A 23289-nucleotide genomic window follows, 5' to 3' on the forward strand; every position below is an offset into this window, starting at 1 on the left:
GCAAGGCCAGGTCCCATCCCTCACAAAGCAGAAGACAAAAATACTGTGTTAGTCTCTGAACTTTATCCTGAGCTGACTGTTTTATATGATGAGACACATTAGCTGCCGAAGGCAAAACGGGTTTCTGAGAGGGCTGAGGGTTTCACCCCAGACCCGCCTCAGAGCTATGAACCCAGTCACTCACCCAAGACTGATTTGGGAGAACATTTCAAGTACTGAGTTTTTCTTTCCTTCTTCCTTTGTTTTACAATTCTCTTTTCTATTTTCTTCCTTAAAATGTCTCCAGATCATAAAACCAGAACGTTTAATAGCAGGACACTTAAAAGATATAATTTTAAAAAAGCAAATCATGATCCCAAATCCTGTATCATATAGGATGATTACACAGGTATGGGTATATTTATTACTAGTCTATTAACATGCACAAAGACACACAAGTAGATATGTGGGTATGTACCTGTGTGTGTGTGCATGTGTGTCTCTACACACGCACACATTTTTTTTAAACGATTTTATTTATTTGACAGAGAGAGATCACAAGTAGGCAGAGAGAGAGCAGGAATCAAGCTCCCTGCTGAGCAGAGAGGCCGATGTGGGGCTCAATCCCAGAACCCTGAGATCATGACCTGAGCCGAAGGCAGAGGTTTAACCCACTGAGCCACCCAGGCGCCCCCACATGCACACATTTGTTCAAGTTTTATATTCTACTTTACTTTTCCATTTAAGAATAGCTTCAATGCTACTTTGTTTCTTAATGGTATTAAATAATTTTTATAAGTCTGGTTTTTAATTGCTGAATAAATGTGTACCCTCTAAACATATCATAATTTATTAGCTATTCTTTCATTTGATCATCTGTTCAATAAATGAGGATTGACCTTGTACAGTCAGAGGTCAGGGACAGCAGTGATGGCCCAGGCTGGCAAGACCTGTCACCAATTTACCCACACTCCAGGAAGGGATACAATTTGCTATTTATTTGACTGAGTCAAAGCTACACATAAAATTGCTCTATCACTGTTAATAAGCTTTACCTTGATGGTTTAGACATTCATTTATGACTGTGTTCTATTTCACACACACACACACACACACACACACACACACACACACACACACACATAGAGTTTCAAATATAGCCTGGACGTATCCCCTCATATACCTAAGGGACAAGGCAGGCACTTAAAGTGATCAACTAGAGAAGACAAACCAGCCCTCTTCAAAAGACAACTGTGAAACCCCAAGAGACTGAGGGGTATATCTGAAGAGGACAGCCTCCCAAGAACTCATAAGTGTGGCCCATGAGATACAGAGTCACCATTTTAAGCAACTATCAAATATAATGCTTAATACCACTATCCCATCACACAATTACCATGCCATGACTCTGTCACCAAGCCATGACATCACTAGTCACCCAAACATACTCCTCCTTCCTGCTTCCCTTACAGATTCTGCCCTCGAGGAGCCAGAGGAAGCTCAGGGCACTGAGCAGGAGAAATGGAAGCCCTGGGTGGGGAAACAGCAAGGACTCTGACTTCCTTCCCCCTTCTTCACTGCAAGTAAGTAGCTCTAAGCAAGCCTGAATGCGGAAGGCATGTGGCAGAGAGACTAACTCTATGGAAATTTGGAGGGTTTGATGATTAGAGGATAAATATTTTAACTACCAGAGATTTTTTGTGACTAAATTTACCAAGTGACTTCTCACAACCTAAGTGTGAACAACACCAGAAAGAAACCCAGTGGGAATAAACCCCCAGTTTCATGACAGCATCCTTTGAGTCCTGTTTACTCAGTGAAAAGTTCTACGTGTACAGTATGAATTCAGGTGCCAAGTAGTTCAAGGATTAGAGAGTGATGCGGGGAAGGTCTTTTGGGTGAAGTAACATCTGAGCAGAGATCTGAGAGTTGGCCAGAGCAAGTAGGAGGGAAAACATTCTAGGCAGAAGGAGAAACAAAGACCCTGAGAGGGGACCAGCTTAGCATGTGTAAGGAAAAGCAAGGTTAGAATGCCTGGAGTGTAGAGATTCCTGGGAAAATGATGACTGGAAAGGAACTCAGGGGCATTCCATGACAGTATCATTTATATGATACATATTCAAAAATAAACCCTGATGAAATCCTCCTGTGGTTTTTAGACTATTTATCTTTTCTTGGACACTGGCTAGAGATTTTACAAGGGATGCTTCATGATGACCTTCTGTGCTATGTTCTTTCAACAGTCTTATTTTATCTCCATAATAATTACTCAGGAATACATGTCACTCTTACCAATGAAAAAAATATGCTTTCTCTCCCATTCTTTTTTGAAAACCATTGGCCTCCTCTAACTTTTCACCAGCATTTGACAGAGAGATGCATTTTAAAACAATTTCAAAATGTTCCTTTTTAACTCCATTAAAGATAAGCAACATCACAAGTATAATTATAAAGAGAAGCTGTAACTATGTTGAAAATCCCAAGCAGACTCCTCACTGAGCGTGGAATTGGACATGGGGCTTGATCTCATGACCCTGATATTATGACCTGAGCCAAAATCAAAAGTTGGATGCCTACATGACTGAGCCACCCAGGTGCCCCATCCCTCAGATTTTTATGGAGTCTTTAAATGTGCAAAAACATGAGTTGAAAAATAGGCAGAAAATTCAGTTTTGAATCTACTTCTAAGTTTATCAACCAGTCTAGCCAAAGTTATTGTGTCCTACTATATCTTCCTGATGATTACATGTTACAAATGTACCTATTGAAAACCTGCTACATGTCAGCACGCAGGCACTAATGCTTCAAAAATGAAAAGAGATTTTAATTCCTATCTTCACGGTCCTTATATATTAGGGAGAAAGACAGAAAAATCAGGTATCCAGACAAATATATTTAAGGAATTAGAAATTGTGAAAAGTATCATTGAAGAAACAAACAAAGATCTGAGAGAAATAGAATGGAGATTGAGATGAGGTGGCCCACTAAGACCTCTCTAAGGAGTAAGCATCGGAGGCAAGATCCGAAGAAGGAGCCAGCCATATCAAAAAGCCTACAGGCAAGAGAAGATTGGTATATTTGGCAGAAGATGCTGTATATCAAGACTATGGCCCTGGAGGAACTCAACAGAGTTGAGTTGGGAGGAACTCAACAGATTGACTTTGTTTACAAAAATATATACCTTTTAATTATTATTTATTACAACATAAGTCTGTGTTCTATATATAGTTATGCCACAGTAAATTTTATTTTAAAAATGAAAACCAAAGGATAAATAATGTAATAGTATTCCTTCGCAAGACAGAGGCAAGGGAAGTACTAAAAGAAATGTGCTTGCTCCCAGAAGGCAGAAATCAAGCACAAAAAGGAGAGAGCAAGATAGTTTATTTTTTCCACCCCAATTTTATAAGTATTAACTTTACAAACAGTGTATAAATGTGACTTAGATTATACTATAGTTTAAAATAGAGGTTGAAATGGAGGGATAAGACTTGTTGGGAGAGGGCACTGCTGTAATTAAAGCAATTAATAATAGTGGCACTGGTTTAAAGTCTACAGTGAGGAAGACCTATCGATGAGCGAGGACAGCATGAAAGGATCGACACGGAGACTGAGGCAGTGGCAGGAGTCACAGACAAATAAGAAGAGTAGCCAAAACAGAACAGAAGCATTGGCAGGCCACGATTCATGGAGAGCTCTGAAGATCACGAGAAGACATTGAGATTTTATTGGAAATGTAACCGGAAGCAACCAATAATGGATGGCATAATCTGAAAGAAATTTCGAAGAAAGTAACTCTTGTTCTGTTTTTGGAAAACAGAGTACAGAGAGGAGAATCAGGGGGACCAGTCTGAAGTGAGCTAGAACGATTAAAGAGCAAGTCTATGGTGACTCAGGGGGACCAAAGGGGGAACACACAGTGGCTGAGCTAAGGATGTGGAGAAAAGGAAACACATTTGAGATTGATTTTAGATACTCATACAGAGGGTGACCACTCCAATTTGTTAATGGTTTACATGCTGGGACATGGAGTGACAGTAGCGCAGAGAATTCAGGATGACTTCAGGGTTTCTAGCTTAAGTACACCAGCAGGGGAGATAAAGTCTGCGACTGAGATGTAAATCAAAGGACCTTATTAGGTTTGATATATCTGTGAAATTTCTAAGTGGAGAAATCAAGTGGACAGTTGGAATATGGAGCTTAGTGCAGTTTTGAGCTGGAGACATATGTCTGGGAGCCGCCAACAAAAAGATAATCTTTCAATCCGCAGGGAAGACTGATGTTATCCAGAAAGGGAGTGTAGAGAAAGAGCAAAAGAGAGGCTACAACCAAACCCAGAGGACCCTAACATTGAGAAACAGAGAAGGAATCAGCAAAGGAAGGGCCAGTGAAGTTAAAGGAAAAGTAGGATCTAGTTGATTTTTTTAAAACAAGAATTAACCCTTTCTAGAAGTGGCTTAAAAAAAACAAAAGGCAGGAATAAGCTCTCATTCAGTTCACTCCGACCAGTTCACTCCAACCCACACTGCTTGGGTTAAAAATTCACTAGTCCTAGACAAGATGATCAAATACACGGGCTCATGCTTCTGTTGAATTCAACAGCAAAAACCAAACCGAAAAACCCTCTGCTGCCTACATCAACCAGGGTTCTCCAAAGTCCTAACAAAACGTGACTTTTGTTTTGCGGCCAGTCCGAGAATTTTACGTGTTCCATTTTCTTGAGTCACAAGGAGAATTTCAGTTTCTTAACTAACCCTGCTTGCCCGATGTGCTTTTTTAACAGTTGGCTTCCAGCTCGCTGCTCGCCCCAGCACTTGGTGAGCGGGTGGGTGCCTGTTCTGCTGTACACCTCGTCCTTAAAGGGTTAGTCACTCGGTGACTCTGCAGAGCCACTCACCATGGTGATGAGCCCCTACAGCACTTATCTCATGGAATTCCAGCCCAGTTATGTGCTTCCAGGGGAAATGAATGAGACCACTGAGGAAGCTGCACAGCTGTGATGTGGGGATGTACTCCTCACTGCCAGGTCTTACTGGTGACCTCACAATTAACAGAGCCATTGCCAACCTCCTACATACCCCTAGGGAGTCTATGCGAACTCACTTCACCATGGAAACAAGATCAGTGGAGCAAACTCATCAAGGGCCATAGCACTGGTACTCGGAGACATGGAAAATGTACTGCAACTTCTTTTCCAGATTCAACTAAAGGTCAAATAACTAAAGGTCAAAATAACTAATTTACTCGACATTATTTACTGAGGGCATACTGCAGGTCAGCGGATGTGCCCAGATGCAGCAAATATAGCAGGGCACTAAATGTGTTAAAACAGCCAGTCTTAAGCATCTTTGCTAATACAGACAGTCCCCCAATTACAACGGGGTTGACTTATAAGAACACAACCTGGCGATGGTAAAAAGACATGCGTGTTCAGTAGAAACCATACTTCAGAATCTGGATCTGGGGGTGCCTGGGTGGCTCAGTTGATTAAGCGTCTGCCTTTGGCTCAGGTCATCATCTCAGCGTCCTGAGATCAAGTCTTCTATCAGCTTCACGCTCAGTGGAGAGCCTGTTTCTCTTTCTCCCTCTGCCCCTAAGCCCAATGGGCTCTCTCTCTCACTCGTGTCTGTCTCAAATAAATAAATAAAATCTTTAATAAAAGAATCCTAACTTTGGATCTTTTCCTGGGCTGGTGACATGCATAGAATCCTCTTTCGTGAGTCTGGGCAGCAGGTAAGCAACTGACTCTCCTCCTACAACTGACTCGCCTCCTACCCACGGAACCATTCTGTTTCTCACTTTCACTATAGTATTCAATAAATAACATAAAATAGACAATACTATATTATTTTGTGCTGGATGATTTTGCCCAACTGTAGGCTAAGGTAAGTGTTCTGAACACATTCAAGGTAGGCTAGGCTGAGGGATGGTGTTCTGTAGGTTAGGTGAAGTGAATGCATTTTTAACTTGCAGTGTTTTCAATTTGTGATGGGTTTATAGGGAGGCAAACCCATCATCAATCAAGGAAGATCTGTAAATAAGGAGTTTCCTTATTGTCGATTTTAAGTCTTCTTTCTCATTTTGCATGCACATGTGCAGAAAGTGTTATTACTTTTCCATTTAGGACCCTTGAATAATTCAAATATTCTCCCCTTATTCCCATTTTGAATGGCATTAGGTAATTTCCAAGAAATTATATTGGTGTTTTACCAACTTAGAGGGAAAAATAAATCTTGTGCCAACAAAGTTCTTCCTTACATGGCCTGTTTCTTAACTTCACGATCCCCGAATACTAATCTGTGACTAGGTAGTATTGAAAGAACACAATTGAGCTTCCTTTTTCCCCACCTTTCTCTACTCTCTCTTTTGTCCCAACAATGAGTACATGGGCTCAAAAAGCTATGGTAATATCAGGCTAACTTAAGAGGTCATACACCGGGGCACCTGGGTGGCTCAGTGGGTTAGAGCCTCTGCCTTCGGCCCAGGTCATGATCCCAGGGTCCTGGGATCGAGCCCCACATCGGGCTCTCTGCTCAGCGGAGATCCTGCTTCCTCCTCTCTCTCTCTGCCTGCCTCTCTGCCTACTTATGATCTCTGTCTGTCAAATAAATAAATAAAATCTTTAAAAAAAATAAATAAAAATAAAAATAAAAATAAAAGAGGTCATACACCTGAGGAGCTGAAAAAATCTCGCAAAAACCAGGAAATCCAAAGCACTCTGCACACACCAGACCACATCAGGAATATCACATCCATGCATCACGTTGTAAAAAAGACATCATTAAACAAGAACATATCCAAACCAGAAATTAGGGGTCACTTTGTTCCAAATTCCAACCAGAGAAGAAATCATTCATCAACACCTCTGGTAAATATTTAATATTCTGCTTACGCATTTCAATCATTAAGACGGCAGTCACGGCTCTGAAGCAATCCAGGCCTCTAATGGACAGCAGTAAGGCTCAGAAATATTTCTTAAAAAGGTCCAGAAGGCTTCTTCACTACCACGTTAAATCATGAGTCCTGACTGTACTTCCTAAGCACCTTTCCACATTTCAAATACAGGACAAATACTCTCGTGTCCTCTCTGTATGTGGCCAGTTACTGTAACCATCCCTGATAAGAAATCTGTCTTCATTCTTTTCGTTTTACTTGGATGCTTGCTAGTTTATCAACATCATTCTTACATATTATTTTCTTTGTTTTTAAGGTATGGAAGTGAATGTTCAATTAAAAAATGTCTAGAACTTAAGATGAGTTGAAGTAATAGATTATAAGAAAAGTAGCACATTAAGAACCTGGTACAGACTGGTATAGGACAACAAGAGAGGAAGTACTTTTATTTATAATTATTTACCATTCTTTATTAGGAAATATTTCAAACTGTCAGAAATATACAAGACAACAGAGTGTCTAGGAATCCATTCTCAGTATTTAAGAAATGTTCACATTTATGTACTGTAGATAATTTTTTAAAAAATATAACAATCTCTTGATTCAGTTGAAATGGACCTGCACACCTTCCCAAAACCAATTCCCTTCTCTTATTGCTAAGAGACAACTACTACACTGAAGATGTATGTTTTGCACTCATGTTTTAAATTTCCACTACATATGTATTGTCTTTACAAGTACTATGATGAGCATGCTTGGACCTATCTAAAAAGATTCACTCTAGTGGCCATACTGAGTATAGACTATAGGTGGGAGAAAGGCCACATGAAGACAGGTTATCAGTGGCTCAAGTAGAAGGTAGAGCTCACGATGTTTAAATGTGCACTCCAAAGGAAAGAAAGGAATTCAGGACAACACTACAACTTTGGCCCTTGCCGAATGACCATCAGCAGGACAAAACGGAGAGGAGAATTTGGAGTTGGAGTGGAAGAAATGATGACTTCAGTTTGAAACAGGTTTGATATATCTATTAGACCTCATGTGGAAAAGTCAAATACATATCTGGACATACAAATTTGGAGCTCAACAGAGAGGTCTAAATTAGAATTACCTATTTTGGAATCCCTGGCGTTATAGTTGACATTTAAGCTATGAGACCGGGTAAGATCCCCAAATAAGAAAGCCCATGACTGAGCACTAGGTCACCCCTGTTAGGGAAGTACAGAGAAGAAGAATGGTCAATGAAGCAGCCAGAGAGGAAGCAGTCAGGGTGCAGTATGGGCTGGATGGCAAGTGATAGAGACATGTATCAAGAAGGAGGGACGGCATGGTCAGCTATTCCCATTGCTGCTGCGGGTGAAGTAAGAGAAGAATGCATCAGTAACCCCAAGTGAATACTTGTCTCTGTCAGACCCACCTCCTCCTCCATCCTTTGCAATTAACTATTCTGAAATATAGACATTTGTTTATAATTCAAATAAAACGTTAGAATAACTACCACTCAGTGCCTTCTTTCATTAATGCTAAATGTGTTATCGATTTCAATGGAAGATGGGGAAAATGTACTCTGTAAATTCTCTTAGCAATCTAGGATGAAATGACATATCTGTAGCAGAACACATGGATTTATTTGAAGGGTTAAGGACTTTCTTGTCTCGTTACCTAACGACTTTAATGCCACATGGCCAGTACTTATTCCACCTATCATAAGCTCGAAATGAATTATTTTTTATTTGGTAGACTCAACACATGAATTTTAGCACTTTGTGTACCTATCATACAATATTACACATTGATTCTTACCTTATATGGTACTTAACACAGTCCCTAGGAGGCTACCCATGCTCATTCTCTTCTCATTTCTGCTTCCTACACATTCTTCTGCAATTTTTGAAGGCTGTGTAGGAAAGTGAAGGTTATAGGAAAACAAGGAAATCAACCCATCATCTCTGCAGGTGTGTATTTTATAGTTACTTTGCTCACTTGGCCATGAGAAGTCACTATGTCATTTATTTGTACTTGAATGGGGAAGTGTCAGAGTCCTTTTGGAAATCAGATCCTAGAGGCCACTTTAGCATTAAAAATTTGAAAGGGATTTTGGTGGAAGAATGTTAGTGAGAGATCTTCATTTAACTGCTCAACCAACCAAAAGACATTTCCTGGAATGCAAGGGCTAATTAGGTTTATAGGTTTTCTTTTGGACATATTTAAACAGATTGGTGTACAAATCACCCATGGGTCTACCACTACTTATCAACCTAATTTAATATTCCTCATTCATTTAATTAATTAAAGATATCTGGTAGGCATTTCTAAAAGTCTAGAAGATTATTTCAAGCACAGACAAAAATATTTTCCATTCCTCATTTCCATTTTGCTTAAACACATTTTAAGCCCTTATGGTGATGCCAGATAATTCTGAAGTAACTTACTGTACCTTAAAAGGTGAAGACACAGACACTGAGAGGGTAAGTTAATTGTCTAAGGTAACACAGGATGATTACAATAGGGGAACTTGGATTCAAACCCACACCAGGGCTCCTGAGTCCATACTCTTAATTTAAGGAGCCAAGAAGCTCCAGAAGTAAGCTTGTTACCTCAGGCATTCCACTTGCAATTACTAATGACTAAGGTTTTTTTTCCCTTTAAACTTCATATAATTTTAAAAATATATATATGTATTCAGTTTTAGCTGCATGTAGAAGGAGCTCTTCCTCAATGGAGTTTTTCAGTGCTTGGGGTATGTGTATAGGCTGTAGCATATGAAATTGCTTTTTATTGTATGTCAGACATTCGTATACTGACAATTTCATACAATTCAACCTATCCAGAACAAACCTTAACCATAAAGAATAAGGCAGAGGACATGGCCATGGAAAGACTAAATCCAGTATTTTGTCACATGATGTAAGCATAAGCAAGTTATATAACCTCCTTGGTTCTTACTTCTGTCATTGTTAGAGTAAAAAATGGTAAGGTGTGTTGATCCCAACTCCTGAGAAATTAAAAGTTTAACCTGTAAAAAATTCTCATCAACTGCAATGTTCAAAACAAACACTATGTACCCTTCCAAATAAGAAAGCCAAAGAGCCCCAATCACAAAAGGTGGAACTCATCAAAGCATCTGTATAACTCAGAATATGTTTCCCAGAAAATGTGAAAACAAGCGATCTCGGGAAATTATAACTGAGCTGTGCATCCATCCAGGAAACTAAGAGCCAATGGTCCTGAAAAGATTCTCATAAAAGATAAAATGGAAGCTCTGAGATCACTGAATTAAAAAAGGAAAGGTTAAGGGCCTTGTGGTTCAGTTTGAAAACTGAAGCTGCCATAGGCCAGTAGGTTTTGAAATGGGCTTCTTCACAGAGACTTCACTGAGCATCCAACCGGAGGCTACAGAGATGAAATCACAGTGGCTACCAAAAAGACCTCATAGTCTGAGAAACAAACTGAGGGTTTGGGGGGAGGGGTGATGGGGTGAGCCTGGTGGTATTAATGGGGGCAGGTATTGCTTGGAGAACTGAGTGTGGTGCATAAACAATGAATTCTGGAACACTGGGGAAAAAATTAAATTAAAAAAACAAACAACTCACAGACGACTAACACGTTCCGTATCACACAGATGAACACAAGAAAGAGAATTCAAGGGGCACTGTTTTTTTCTCATTTCTGCACATTACCTTTCTTTTTCTTCTGACCATGAGCCTGAAGATGAGAAGACCCACCAACTGATTTAATTAAGCGTATAAATCACACTTTACTTTTCATAATGGGCACTCGATACATCCTAGCCCATATAGGATAATGATGTCAGAATTACTACCTACTGACCTGGATAGTAAACCAAAACTATGAAAGAAAGTTAGATAGACCCAGTTGAGACGTTTAAAGTCTGATCTTCATAGACTACTGAGGCTTTGTAACATTTTTAAATGTATTCTATACTCTGGATTAATTTCCTTAAACACCACTCATTCGTTTAAAGAACACTCTTGCCAAATTTGGTTCACTTTTCAGCCTTAGGAGCTAGGCTGATGCTTGGCAGATAAAAATGGGTGTGAGTGTCTGTGTAAAGCTTAGCCAGGACAAAGGCAACATTAAGAGTGAAATTAAAGCAACCCTTTCCTATCTTATGGATAACAGCTTCCTGTCCATTAAATGAAATGATATATGTGAAAGCACTTTATACAACTATAAATCTCTACAGAGAGCAAACTATGCTTGTACTCTACCTTACAAAGCCCTAAGTATTTTATCTCTAGATAACTAAGATTTTCAATTCAATGCAAAAGCCTGTTATGTTTCCTGGGCTATGACTGTTAATAGGATCTCTAGCAGAAAGTAAATAAAACCAGAGGCCTAAAAATCACACCACCCACACAATACAGAGTTACAGCATTGCCTCGTGCTTTCTTTGGGTCTTGCAATTTATCTGGGACTTATTATTTATTCAACTTATCCAACATGTAGACTTCAAATCCATATATGGGTATGAAACTCTTCAGGTTTGATTCAACAACTACCCAAAGAATACATATGAATTACAGTTCTCACTGACTCAGGATAAGCAAGAATAAGTTGCTTTAAAGAGTTGAAGACACATGTTTTATTGAATTACCCTCCTAATTAGTAAGAACACAGACTGCTCCTGCAAACTGAGAGTAATTATTTCAACAAACTGATATTATTCCAAAATGAGACAGTTCATCTAGAAAATGTTATGCTATTTAGATTTCACTACAGATGCCAACAGAAAGAATAAATGTATTTATTATTTACATACACAAAAAGAAGAAACACACAAAACTTTAAAATTCAGTTCTATTAATATATATGCTAATTATATTTCTCTCTCTCTCTCTCTCTCTCTCTCTCTATATATATATATATATATATATATATAAAATGATCCATGAATAGGAATCTGACCATTTAGTACAGAAGTAAGATGTTATGCAAGATGCTAAACTGGATCTGCCCTATGTTATTATAAAACCATATATATAATTCTATTTTCTGGCTATATATGCCAAAAAATAGAAATACTCAAATTGACTTACTACAGAGTGAGATTTTTTTATTTTTGTTTTTTAAAGGGGCAGGGGCAAAGGGAGAGGGAGAGAGAGAATCACAAGTAGGCTCCACACCTAGCACAGAACTTTGACATGGGACTCGAAATCACAGCCCTGAGATCATGACCTGAGCTGATAGCAAGTCAGACGCTTAGCCAACTGAGCCACCCAGGCACCTCTACAGAGCGAGTTTTTAAGCAACTTTTTCTATAGAACTTTAAAATGGTAAGAGTTTAACTTTATGGTTGAAATGCATTATAATATATATAATAAATAACATCATATGTTGAAAATTATCATCTTACTTTTTAAGCCCTGACTCAATTTTTTCTCTATATCTTGACAGTGCCCAACTATTCCTTTGAAGAGAAGAAAATAATCTTGAAACTCTTCAGGAATTAAAATAAATACCCAGGTTGTAGAGATATCTAAGAAAGAAGTTTTAGCTGCCTCAACTTTACTGTTTGATTAGTAATAATTATACTGGAACAACTATCTCATTCAAGTTTCACATGTAGTAAGCTAAATACTGTGTAGACCTACAGAGGTGAGCAGGAGATGCTAGAAGCAAGGAGAAAAGAAGTGATGTCTCCTCTCTCTGTCTCTCTCTCACACATACACTTATTTATTTATTTTATTTTTAGTTAACATGGAATGTATTACTTGCTTCAGGGGTATAGGTCTGTAAATCATCAGTCTTACACAATTCACGGCATTCATCATAGCACATATCCTTCCCAGTGTCGTTCACCCAGCCACCCTATCCCTCCCCCACAAACCCTCTAGCAACCCTCAGATTTGATTCCTGAGATGAAGAGTCTCTTACAGTTTGTCCTCCTCCCAATCCCATCATTTTATTTTTTTCCACCCAACCCCCAATGACCCCCTGCCCTGACTCTAAAATTCCTCATATCAGAAAGATTGTATGATATTTGCCTTTCTCTAATTGACTTATTTCACTTAGCATAATACCCTCTAGTTCCATCCATGTCTTTGCAAATGGCAAGATTTTGTGGGTTTTGATGGCTGCATAGTATTCCATTATAATATATATATATATATATATATACACACACACATATGTATATATATACACATACGTATATATATACATATGTATGTATGTATGTATGTATATATACAGGTGTCCATCGACAGACATCTAGGCTCTTTCCATAGTTTGGCTATTGTGGACATTGCTGCTATAAACATTCGGGTGCATGTGCTCCTTCGGATCACTACACTTGTATCTTTAGGGTAAATACTCAGTAGTGAGACTATTGGGTCATAGGATAGCCCTCTTTTCAACTTTTTGAGGAACCTCCATACTGTTTTCCAGAATAGCTGCACCAGCTTGCATTCCTACCAACAGTGTAGCAGAGTTCCCCTTTCTCCACATCCTTGCCTACATCTGTCCTCTCCTTAACTTGTTCATTTTAGCCATTCTGACTGGTGTGAGGTGCTATCTCTCTGTGGTTTCAATTTGCTGAGTGATGTTGAGAACTTTTTCATGTGTCTATTGGCCATTACATATACACTCATTTATTGTAAATTGGCATTATATCTTCTGACCCCAAACTTCCCAAACATCCCAAACTTTTTAGTTTTAGTAGCTATTTTATGGATTCCTTAGGATTTTTCACATGTATAACCACATTGTCTGCAAATAAAAACAATTTTACCTCCTCCTGTTCTATCTACACATCTTTAATTTTTAAATTAGTTTATTTACTTTTTTTATGGTACTGGTTAAGACCTCTGGTGCAAGATTGAATAGAAGTAGTTAAAATGGATATCCTCATCTTATTACTGATAATACACACACAGTCTTCTGCTCTTAAAAATTATGTCAATCATGTGTTTTTGTTTTGTTTTGTTGATGTGCATTGACAGGTTTTGGTAGGTACAATCTTGTCTTAGTTTGCTAAGAATTTTTATCAGAAATTACTGTTAAATTCTGTCAAACTCTTTTTCTGTATTCATTGGCATTGTTGTATAGTTTCTCTCTTTCATTTGTTTCAATATAGTGAATTACACTGATAGATATTTTTAAGGTTAAGCCATCCTTGTATTCTTGTGAAACCTTCCCAGTCATGATATATTACTCTTTTTAACCTATTGCTGAATTTGGTATTTTAGTATCTATGGTCCTGTGAAACTAGACTATAGCCCCCCCCCCACCCCGGCAGTATCTTTTTCTGGTTTTCATTTGTCTGTTTGTTAGAGGGAGAGAGAGATGGGGGAAGGAGTAGCAGAGGGAGAGAGAGAGAGAGAGAATCCTAAGTAGGCTCCACTCCCAGCACACAGCCCGATGTGTGGCTCAACTCCATAACCCTGAGATCATGACCTGAGCTGAAATCAAGAGTCAGACACCCAAGTAATTGAGCCACCCAGGTGCCCCTCTTTACCTGCTTTTGATATCAGGATAATTCTGGACTCATTTTGATATCAGGATTTGATATCCTGATATCCTGATTTGATATCAAGATAATTCTGGACTCAAAGTACTGGGAACTGTTCTGTCCCTTTCATATGATTTTAAAGAATCTGGTATTTCATCCATAGATGATTAACAAAATTCACTAATAAATACATTTGGACCTGGAATTTTCTTTGTGGGAGAAATTTTAACTACAAAATTCAACTGTACTATATTTAGGACTTCACAGGAGTTCCACATTATTTTTGTCAGTTTATTAATATGTATCTTTCAAAGATTTGTCCCTTTCACCTAGTGTTATGAACTTCCTTGACATAAAGTTGTTCACAGTATTAACTTATTATAACTCTAATTCCGAAGAAACTGTTGTGATGTCTCCCTTTTATCCTTTTATTCTTTTTTTTTATTAAAGATTTTTAAAAATTTATTTTTTTGACAGACAGAGATCACAAGTAGGCAGAGAAGCAGGCAGAGAGGGAGGAGGAAGTAGGCTCCCTGCTGAGCAGAGAGCCTGACACGGGGCTGGATCCCAGCCAAAGGCAGAAGCTTTAACCCGCTGAGCCACCCTTTTATTCTTAATATTGATAATTTGTGTTTTCTTTTTCTTTGTTCAATCTAGCTAGAGATATAGCAATTTTATTGTACTTTCTAGAAATTTAATTTTCCTCCACTTTTTCTGCTTTAACTTCAATGATTTTTGTTCTTACCTATATTACTTCCATCTGTGCATTTTGGGTTCAATTTTCTCTTCTTTTCCTAATTTAACATTGAACTATCTTATTCCCTAACATTAAGTTTCTAATGTTTTATTTTCCCAGAAGTATTACTCAGCTGCATCCCATATATTTTGATATAGTGCTTTCATTTTCATTCACTTCAAAAATTTTTTAAGTTTCCCTATTGAGTTCTTCTTTGATGTATGTACATTTGGTAGTATATTTATTGTTTCACTTATAATTAATACTAATTGTAATTAAATAATTGTACTTGTAATTAAATAAACACTAATTTATATTAATTTTCAGGCATTATTTTGTTGCTGATTTCCATTAATTCCACTGTTGTCAGAGAACACATTAATATGTTGTCAGCTATTTAAAATTTGTTGAGAAAAGCTGAATAGCCCCAACACATATGATCTGGAAGTGCCAGTTAAATCAAGTGGGTTGTGGTACTGTTCAGTCTTCCTATTTTTAAAAACAAATTTTTCTACAATACACAGACTGTGTACAGCAGTCAGTTGAGCATCTATTGGTTTCAGCTTGGATTGTGACCTTGGGGTCATGGGATTAAGTCCAGTGAGACGCTCTGGGCTCAGCAGGGACTCTGCTTGGGACTCTCTCTCTCCCTCTGCCCTTCCCCACATACTCCCCCCATACTCTCTGTCATAAATGCTTAAAATTTTTTTTAAAAAATTCTCTTTGTTCTACTAATTACCAAAATGCAAGTAAAGATGAGAAGAAAAAGAACAGTTTAACAATACCAGAAGTTTGTTGGTATGGGTATGGGAAAATACATAGCTGGCAAGAGGAAACAGCATTATAATCACCAGGAATAGTAATCTGATAATATGTAATAAATATGAAGGAAGATGGTACGTCCATAGTCAACACATTACTGATATGTACCTATCTAAGAGAAACTCTCACACATGTGCACACAAAACTCACATAAAGATGATCATCATTATACTGCTTGTAACTCCAGGAGAGAAAAACTAAAGGGGAGGGGGAGATGGATGAACGTCAATCAATAGGGGGATGGATAAATAAACTCTACTGTACACAAACACACACTGCAGTTTAAAGGATAGATGAGATGTGCTCACTTCAGCAGCATGTAGACTAAAACTGGAATGATACAGAGAACACTGGCAAGGCTCCTGTACAGGGAGAACAAGCAAATTCATGGAGCATTCCATATTTTTAAAAAATTAAATTAAAACAATACAAAAATGCAATATGAATTTTTAAAAGCCAAGTTCTAGAAAGATGTGTACAGTATGATTCCATTTGTGCAAATGTTTAAAATACAAAACAACACTGTTACAGATTTTTATGGATGCATACCTATTTAATATAATTATTAAGGCATGGATGGAAAATATGTATACAAATTTGAGAACAGTGGTTACATCTGGGGACTCAAGAAAATAAGATAGTTGTGGAAGAGCACCACAAGGGCTTCAATACCATGTGAAAATCTCAAAATAAAAATCTTAAGCAAAAAATGCTAAAATGTTAACGTTCATGAACCTGGGTGTTAGCTCTATTTAATCTCTGTGCTTTTCTGTACACTTGAATAGTTTTATAATTAGAGATTTAGATGCAGCTTTGAATGACTAAAAGATTAATAGAAAAATAGGCAATGCTTATGTGCATGTAATTCACAGAAGAAAGGTGAGTTAGGGAAAGAAACATTAAAAATTTGTAAAATATGGTTTAATACAAAAGGAACATTAGTATTCACTATGGACAAAGATATGAAGAAAAGGGCAATCTTAGGTGCAATAGATGAGAGTGTAGACAGGTCTAGCATTTTTGGAAGGTGATTTGGCAGATGTATCAAATTTTCAGTATGAGGTGCCTGGGTGGGTGGCTCAGTCATTAAGCATCTGCCTTTGGCTCAGGTCATGATCTCAGGATCCTGGGATGGAGGCCCACAGCGGCCTCCATGCTTGGCAGGAAGCCGCCTTCTCCTCTCCTGCTCCTCCCATTGTATTCCCTCTCTGTGTGTGTCTCCCTCTGTCAAATAAATAAATAAAATCTTAAAAAAAAAAATCAGTATGGTAAGGCCTGTGTTGCCTCCCCCTTCAAAGATAACATTTCAGGAATATCCCTGGTAGTTACACTCATATAGGTGTACAAAGATCTATGTAACTGATTGTGGTATTGCAAAATTAGTGTTATTTGTGGTAGTGTAAAAATGGCACCAACCTAAAGCCTGGAAACATGGGACACTTTATTAATGGCCACTACCAGGGAGAATTGAGGCAAGATGCACCCACAATGTAGTCGATGCAAAGATCATGCCCGAGAACTGTGTTGTGCATGTGCCAAGCTTCATGTAGCGGACTTACTACCATGTACCATACCAGGCTCTTCTCTCCAACAGTGATTTTCAGTGGGTCTATTTGTATCCCCTACTACAGGGATGAGGTGCAGAATCTGGCAACGTCTAGACACATTTTTGGCTGCCCTGATGGGGTATCTAGTGGGTAGAGACCAAAGATGCTATTAAACATTCGACAAATGCACAAAACAGTCCCCCACAACAATTATCCTACCCTAAAGGTCATTAGTGGCAAGGTTGAAAAATCCTGATCTGGTAGTAATTTATTTGCATTATTTCTCTAATCTCAACTACAACCATATGAAATAGGAAATATTTTTCCCTGTTTTAAATATCAAGAAGAATATCAGGGAGATTAAATATCTTACCGAAAGTAACAGAATATTTAGACGGCAGAGCTGCTTGCTCTTAACTAAGAAGTTACATTAGCATTTTAAGTAAATTATTGTGGTCTCATATTATAGAATATTATATGATTCTTTAAAAATTTACATAAATGGCATAAAATGATCTTGAGGCTACAAACTTATAGAAGATATATGTAATGTATATAGCTAATAAAATAGTAGTATTCTAAATGAATAAAGATCTGCCATTCACTTAAAAGTTACAGAAGACACATAATATATAATCCCATTTATATTATATAAGCAAAGTTAAGTATATGAAAATACCAGAAATATTATTTACCTCTGACCCTATCTATATACCCAAAGAAAATCCTAAGAACGGAATTTTCCTGAAAAGCTAATGATTTCAAAAAATTCATTTGAAAAATCTCAACATAAAAGTAATGTATAAAAATTTGCCATGATACAAAGCAAATGGTGATGGTGTGATCTCCAGAAATGTAAATAAGAGGCTCATGATCAGCAGGAGAGGATTGTGTAGACGGTAATGGACAGTTAACAGCAATGTCAAGGAACATCGTCAATAACAGTTCTTGGTTCTCATAAGTTCTACTGCAATGTAAACAAGTGTTTAGAGTAGCACTTAACTGAAATTTTGCAAATCTATGTATAATATGATGGAAAATTTTTTTGGATCATTGTGCTCTCTGGGAATTAAGAAACCTAGTAGTTCTCTTAATTTGGAACAATAAAGGTAACAAAAAGTATCTTCCATTACATGTATATGGTACAGAAAAATGAAAATGGTGAGGGGATAATTCAACTTGATGGCAAGTTGATAATTCAACTTGATGGCGTCTGGATGACTGAAGGCTCCTTAAATTGACAGAATTCATGAGGTGAGCCATTTTTGTCTGCAAAGAGTTTTTAACTACAAATTCAGTTTCTCAATAGAAATAATGCTGTTCCAGAGCAGCTGGTTGGCTCAGTCAGTTAAGCGTTTGACTCAATTTCAGCTCAGGTCATGATCATAAGATTCTGAGATGGAAGCCCGTGTCAGGCTCTGTGCTTGGCAGGGAGTCTACATCAGATTCTTTCCCTCTGCCCCTCCAAACCTTGCTCAAGCCCTGCCTCCATCCCTGCCTCTCTCAAATAAATAAATATTTTTTAAAAGAGAGAGAGAAGGAGAAAGAAAGAATGCTGTTCAGATTTACTGATTTTTCTTCAGGGAGCTTGGGTGTTTTATGACATTATTTGTCCATTTCGTCTAAGTCACTGAATTTCTTGTCACAAAGTTGTTAATTATAGTCCCTTGTTATCCCTTTATGCCTATTGCATTTGTAATGATGTCCTCCCTCTATTTACATTGAGCATTTGTGTTTTTTGCCATTTTTTTCTTAAAAATCGTTTATCGATTATTTTTATTTTTTAACGCACCAAGTTTTTAGCTCTTCAGCAAATTCTAGCCTCCTCAGCTCCTCTCATATCCCACCCCCGTCTTTTTAATTCAGTAAAAACCCCAGGATCGAGTTTTGCTCCTTCAGTGCCACAGCCTCCCTCAGGCTGTAAACTGGGACATATGCATGGATTCTTCATGGGTGTCTTTTCTCTCAGAAATGACTGCCATGTGCTACCGTTTGCCTGATGCCTGAAAAAACCACCGTTAATTCACGTAGTTTGCTTGATATTCTAGCTCCTGTTTCATCATGGCTCGAAGTCAAAGTTCTAGGAGTTCCAATAAAACTTTTTTTTTTTTTTTAACTTAGATTAGGTTTGTTGTCTCACATTCAGTCAGGACCATGTCCTTTCTTTCTTTTCTTTCTTTCTTTTTTTTTAATTTTATTCACTTATTTGATAGAGAGACAGTGAGAGAGGGAACACAAACAAGGGGAGTGTAAGAGGGAGAAACAGGCTCTCGACGGAGCAGGGAGCCCAATGCAAGGCTCAATCCCAGGACCCGTGACCTGAGCCAAAGGCAGGCGCTTAATGGTTGAGCCACCCAGGTGTCCCTAAAATTTTTTATTCTACTTGGAAACTTTTCAAACCAAATATTCCATGAAAATGACATGATATTAAACACAAAACAACAGAGATGATGACACTCAGGTTTAGAAGAGCCTAGAGTTCACCTTCTACTCTTAACCCTCCCCTTCATTCTCTCTCACTCCAAAATCTGAAACATGGCAACTTCTGAAAGAACACTTCAGAACTTCATAGTCCTGCAGAACTCAATCTTCAAATCACTTCCATAAAGGGTATTAACTTTCAAACCAGGCACACCTGGATTTGATTCCAAGCTTACTTCCTTGGAGACCTCAAGCAAATTCCTCAACTTCCTGATCAACAAAATGGGTATAAGGATACCTTCCTCACAGGATTACGATAAAAACTACTCAGGTAACTCTTAAAAACCACTAGGTACAATGTCCCAAACTGAACTGACTCATAAATTATTCTGTTTGTAGCTATTGTCACAGTCATGGCTGACTGTCATAAGAGAGATAAAGAATTCTATGCATTCCAAAGAACAAAACCAAGATTAATTCCAAGATCCCAGGATGTTCCAAAAGCATTTTCTAACAATGAAACCGGCAAGTGACATTAATAAATTCTTTGGTTTCAGAAGTGTTTATGGTATTGGACTCTGACAGGCATATTTTAAAGAAAACCCCTCTACTGTGTGCTAATTTATTGCTTTAAACTTTTGAGAATACTAATACAAGACAGCAACTAGAAGGAGTAAGGAAAGATAGTTAAAATTAAAATTAAGTAATTTCTGGGAGCTTAAGAGGCTCAGTCAGTTAAGCGTCTGACTCTTGATTTCAGCTCAGGTCAGGATCTCAGGGTTGTGAGATGGAGCCTGCTTAAGATCCTTTCTCTCTTCCTCCCCCTTACCCCTCCCCCCAACCCTCTCTGGGCCTCTCAAAAAAACTAGTAACTTCTATTATGTCAAATTCTTTTCTTGTATCTACTCCATGTCAATTTCCACCCTATACCTTGGATCAAAGAATTAAAATGATGTGAATGTTATACATCTCTGATAAATAAAACTGAAGTAACAAAAGATTTTCACCATGTACACACGTATGCTCACACACGCACTCACACATACACATAGACACAGAACACACACACACACACACACGGGTGTGACTTTGAATTTTACCTCCTAGCATTACCAGCTGCTTGATATGGGTGATTTACTCAATATCGATGAGCTTCAGCATCTCATCTATAAAATCAAGCAAGAGTGTGTATCTTAGTGGGTTTCTATGAAAATCAGCCATGCTGTATGGCAGTGTGAGTCTGAGTGTGTGTACGGTGTATCTTGGTGCTCAGTAAATACAGGTATTATATACTGAGCCTAGAGTCTTTCTTTTTAAAAATTGATGCAAATAGGATTCTATTTGCCAATTCTTATTGATCTGAAAAAGAAAAAGGTACAGGCGTCACCTGCTTCCTGCCCTTGTAGGTATAATTAATAGAAAAGTCCAATAGCTCTATTTCTTGCAGGCATGTCTCTTGTATGCCACTGCCAGGTTATGGAAAGCTACTCACACCTATGTATTTGTTGGAGCAGGTCACTTATTTTCTAAAAACGTGTAGACATACCACAATCAAAAGATTTTGTCAATGCAGCTTATAAACTATAAAGTACCTTAAAGACCTGTTATTACCACAATTATAACAATTGATAGCATTATGGAGGTCCTTCATTATCTTCTTTGGCACTTACATTGTATTTTTTTAAGTCTCCAAGACTAATTTATTGGAATCCATTTCAGAATTACAGGAATGGGAGGGAATATAAGCACTGAACAGAACTGAGTGTATATCTTCTAGAGGAATGGGTAATGGAAAGAAATGAGAGAAGGATTAAGTAGACAGTTGATTACGCAGTTCCAATATCGAGTCTAATGTATTCTCTTACAAGTCTATGGTGAGTTATTAATAGGTTCAGAACACGTAAGACCATGTGACCAAGCACCCCAAAATTGGACACTGTGCACTTGTGGAGTTTCCACAGCCAAAGCAAGAGCAGCCAAGTTATTAGAACACTTACTAAAATACTACAACTGAGCTAACTATAGGCAAATGTTTTGGAGCTCTCTTAAACCATACTAATGTGCAGTGCTGGGCTGTCCCCAGGGATGCTGTAGTATGTTATTCCAAAAGCATTTCAAATAGAAATAAGGGCTTTCCACATTCTTAAGCTTAGAACACATTCTAAATATGCACCAGTAGATTTGCTTCTCCTCTTTCATCTTTCCAACGGTTGACCTCCTTCATGACTGTACCTCTCTCCAAAGAAGATTGTGTCAAATCACATAGATTATGTAAGCTCTTGGGGGCTGACACGGAGAAAGAACTATGGAAACTGAAAAGGCAAAATAAACCATCAGGGGAATTAAATTAGTGGTCAAACATATTTCTTTAATTTACTATTCTACCAGCTTAAGTTTGGACCCAATTTTCAGGTGGTATTTGTAAACATGTCTTGTTCATTTTCCACTGACCACTCCAAAGCACCTATCCTGGAAGAATTCTTGAACCATCATTCTATTTCTTAAAGCTCAAATTTAAGATGTACAGGATGAAAATCTGGTTTAATCCTGACCTACAGATAACTTCAGCAGAAGAAATTTAAGCACATTAAGAAAAATAAAACCTATAAAGATTTCCTGTGTATATCTCCCTACATTATCACTCAAAACCAAAGATTGAAATATAACTATTTGAATATTACTACTTTTTATTTTAGAAGCCAAGTTTTTCCAGAAAAAATTGTAAGTAGGCTTTCATACATATTCACTTCCTAACATGACACCAAGATCACATTTGCTTTCATATTAAATTTCATCAATTCTACGATGTGGTCTGTTTTATAACACAACCCTATGTAAAAGCTGATAAATGTGAAAATTATCCACTGGAATTAACTAAATATAATATTTCTATTTTTTATGAGACCTCTTTATATCATTATTAAATTAATGACACAGATATTAACTATCTAAGGCTCTTTATTTTCATAACATTTCCTCAATCATGACTCATATAGCTGGAAGACATCTGTCTATACTCATATTACCAGAGAAATTATATTGCTTTGGTTTTTAATAAAAGGCTATACATTGGAAATCTTGGCTCCATTTAAATAAACAGAATTATTTGGATATCAATTTACATTTAGGAAATAAGTCTGAATGCTTTTGACTAAGATCTACTTCCCGAAAGGTTGATTTGGATTTTTTAAGTTTGTTTGGACTTACTTGTTTATTTTATTTGAACCTGACACTAACAATGTTGGTCTTTTTCACAGCAATGGGATATATGAAGCAGCATTGGAATATGATACCTAGATTCACATCCTAACTGTGCAAAGACACTAAGTGTACAACTTCCTATTTTGTATATTTTATTTGTATAACTCCAAATGAGTGGCTTTCCTTGTTCTCATAAATCCTTAAGAATTTTAAAT

At 37.6% G+C, this 23289-nt stretch overlaps 1 protein-coding gene and 1 non-coding gene across 2 annotated transcripts in view; one reads left to right on the top strand and one right to left on the bottom strand.

Annotated features, from left to right (window-relative positions):
* Positions 1-23289, bottom strand: part of ADAMTS19 (ADAM metallopeptidase with thrombospondin type 1 motif 19) — a 256769-nt gene that overhangs the window by 218865 nt on the left and 14615 nt on the right. The window lies entirely within an intron of this gene.
* Positions 16206-16312, top strand: LOC123390881. Its single transcript, XR_006605469.1, has one exon. It is a non-coding gene; the product is annotated as a U6 spliceosomal RNA (small nuclear RNA).

The sequence above is a fragment of the Mustela putorius genome, unplaced genomic scaffold (genome assembly GCF_011764305.1).
Source record: "Mustela putorius furo isolate JIRA1106 unplaced genomic scaffold, ASM1176430v1.1 tig00000145_pilon_pilon_pilon, whole genome shotgun sequence".
In the NCBI taxonomy this organism is placed as follows: Eukaryota; Metazoa; Chordata; class Mammalia; order Carnivora; family Mustelidae; genus Mustela; species Mustela putorius.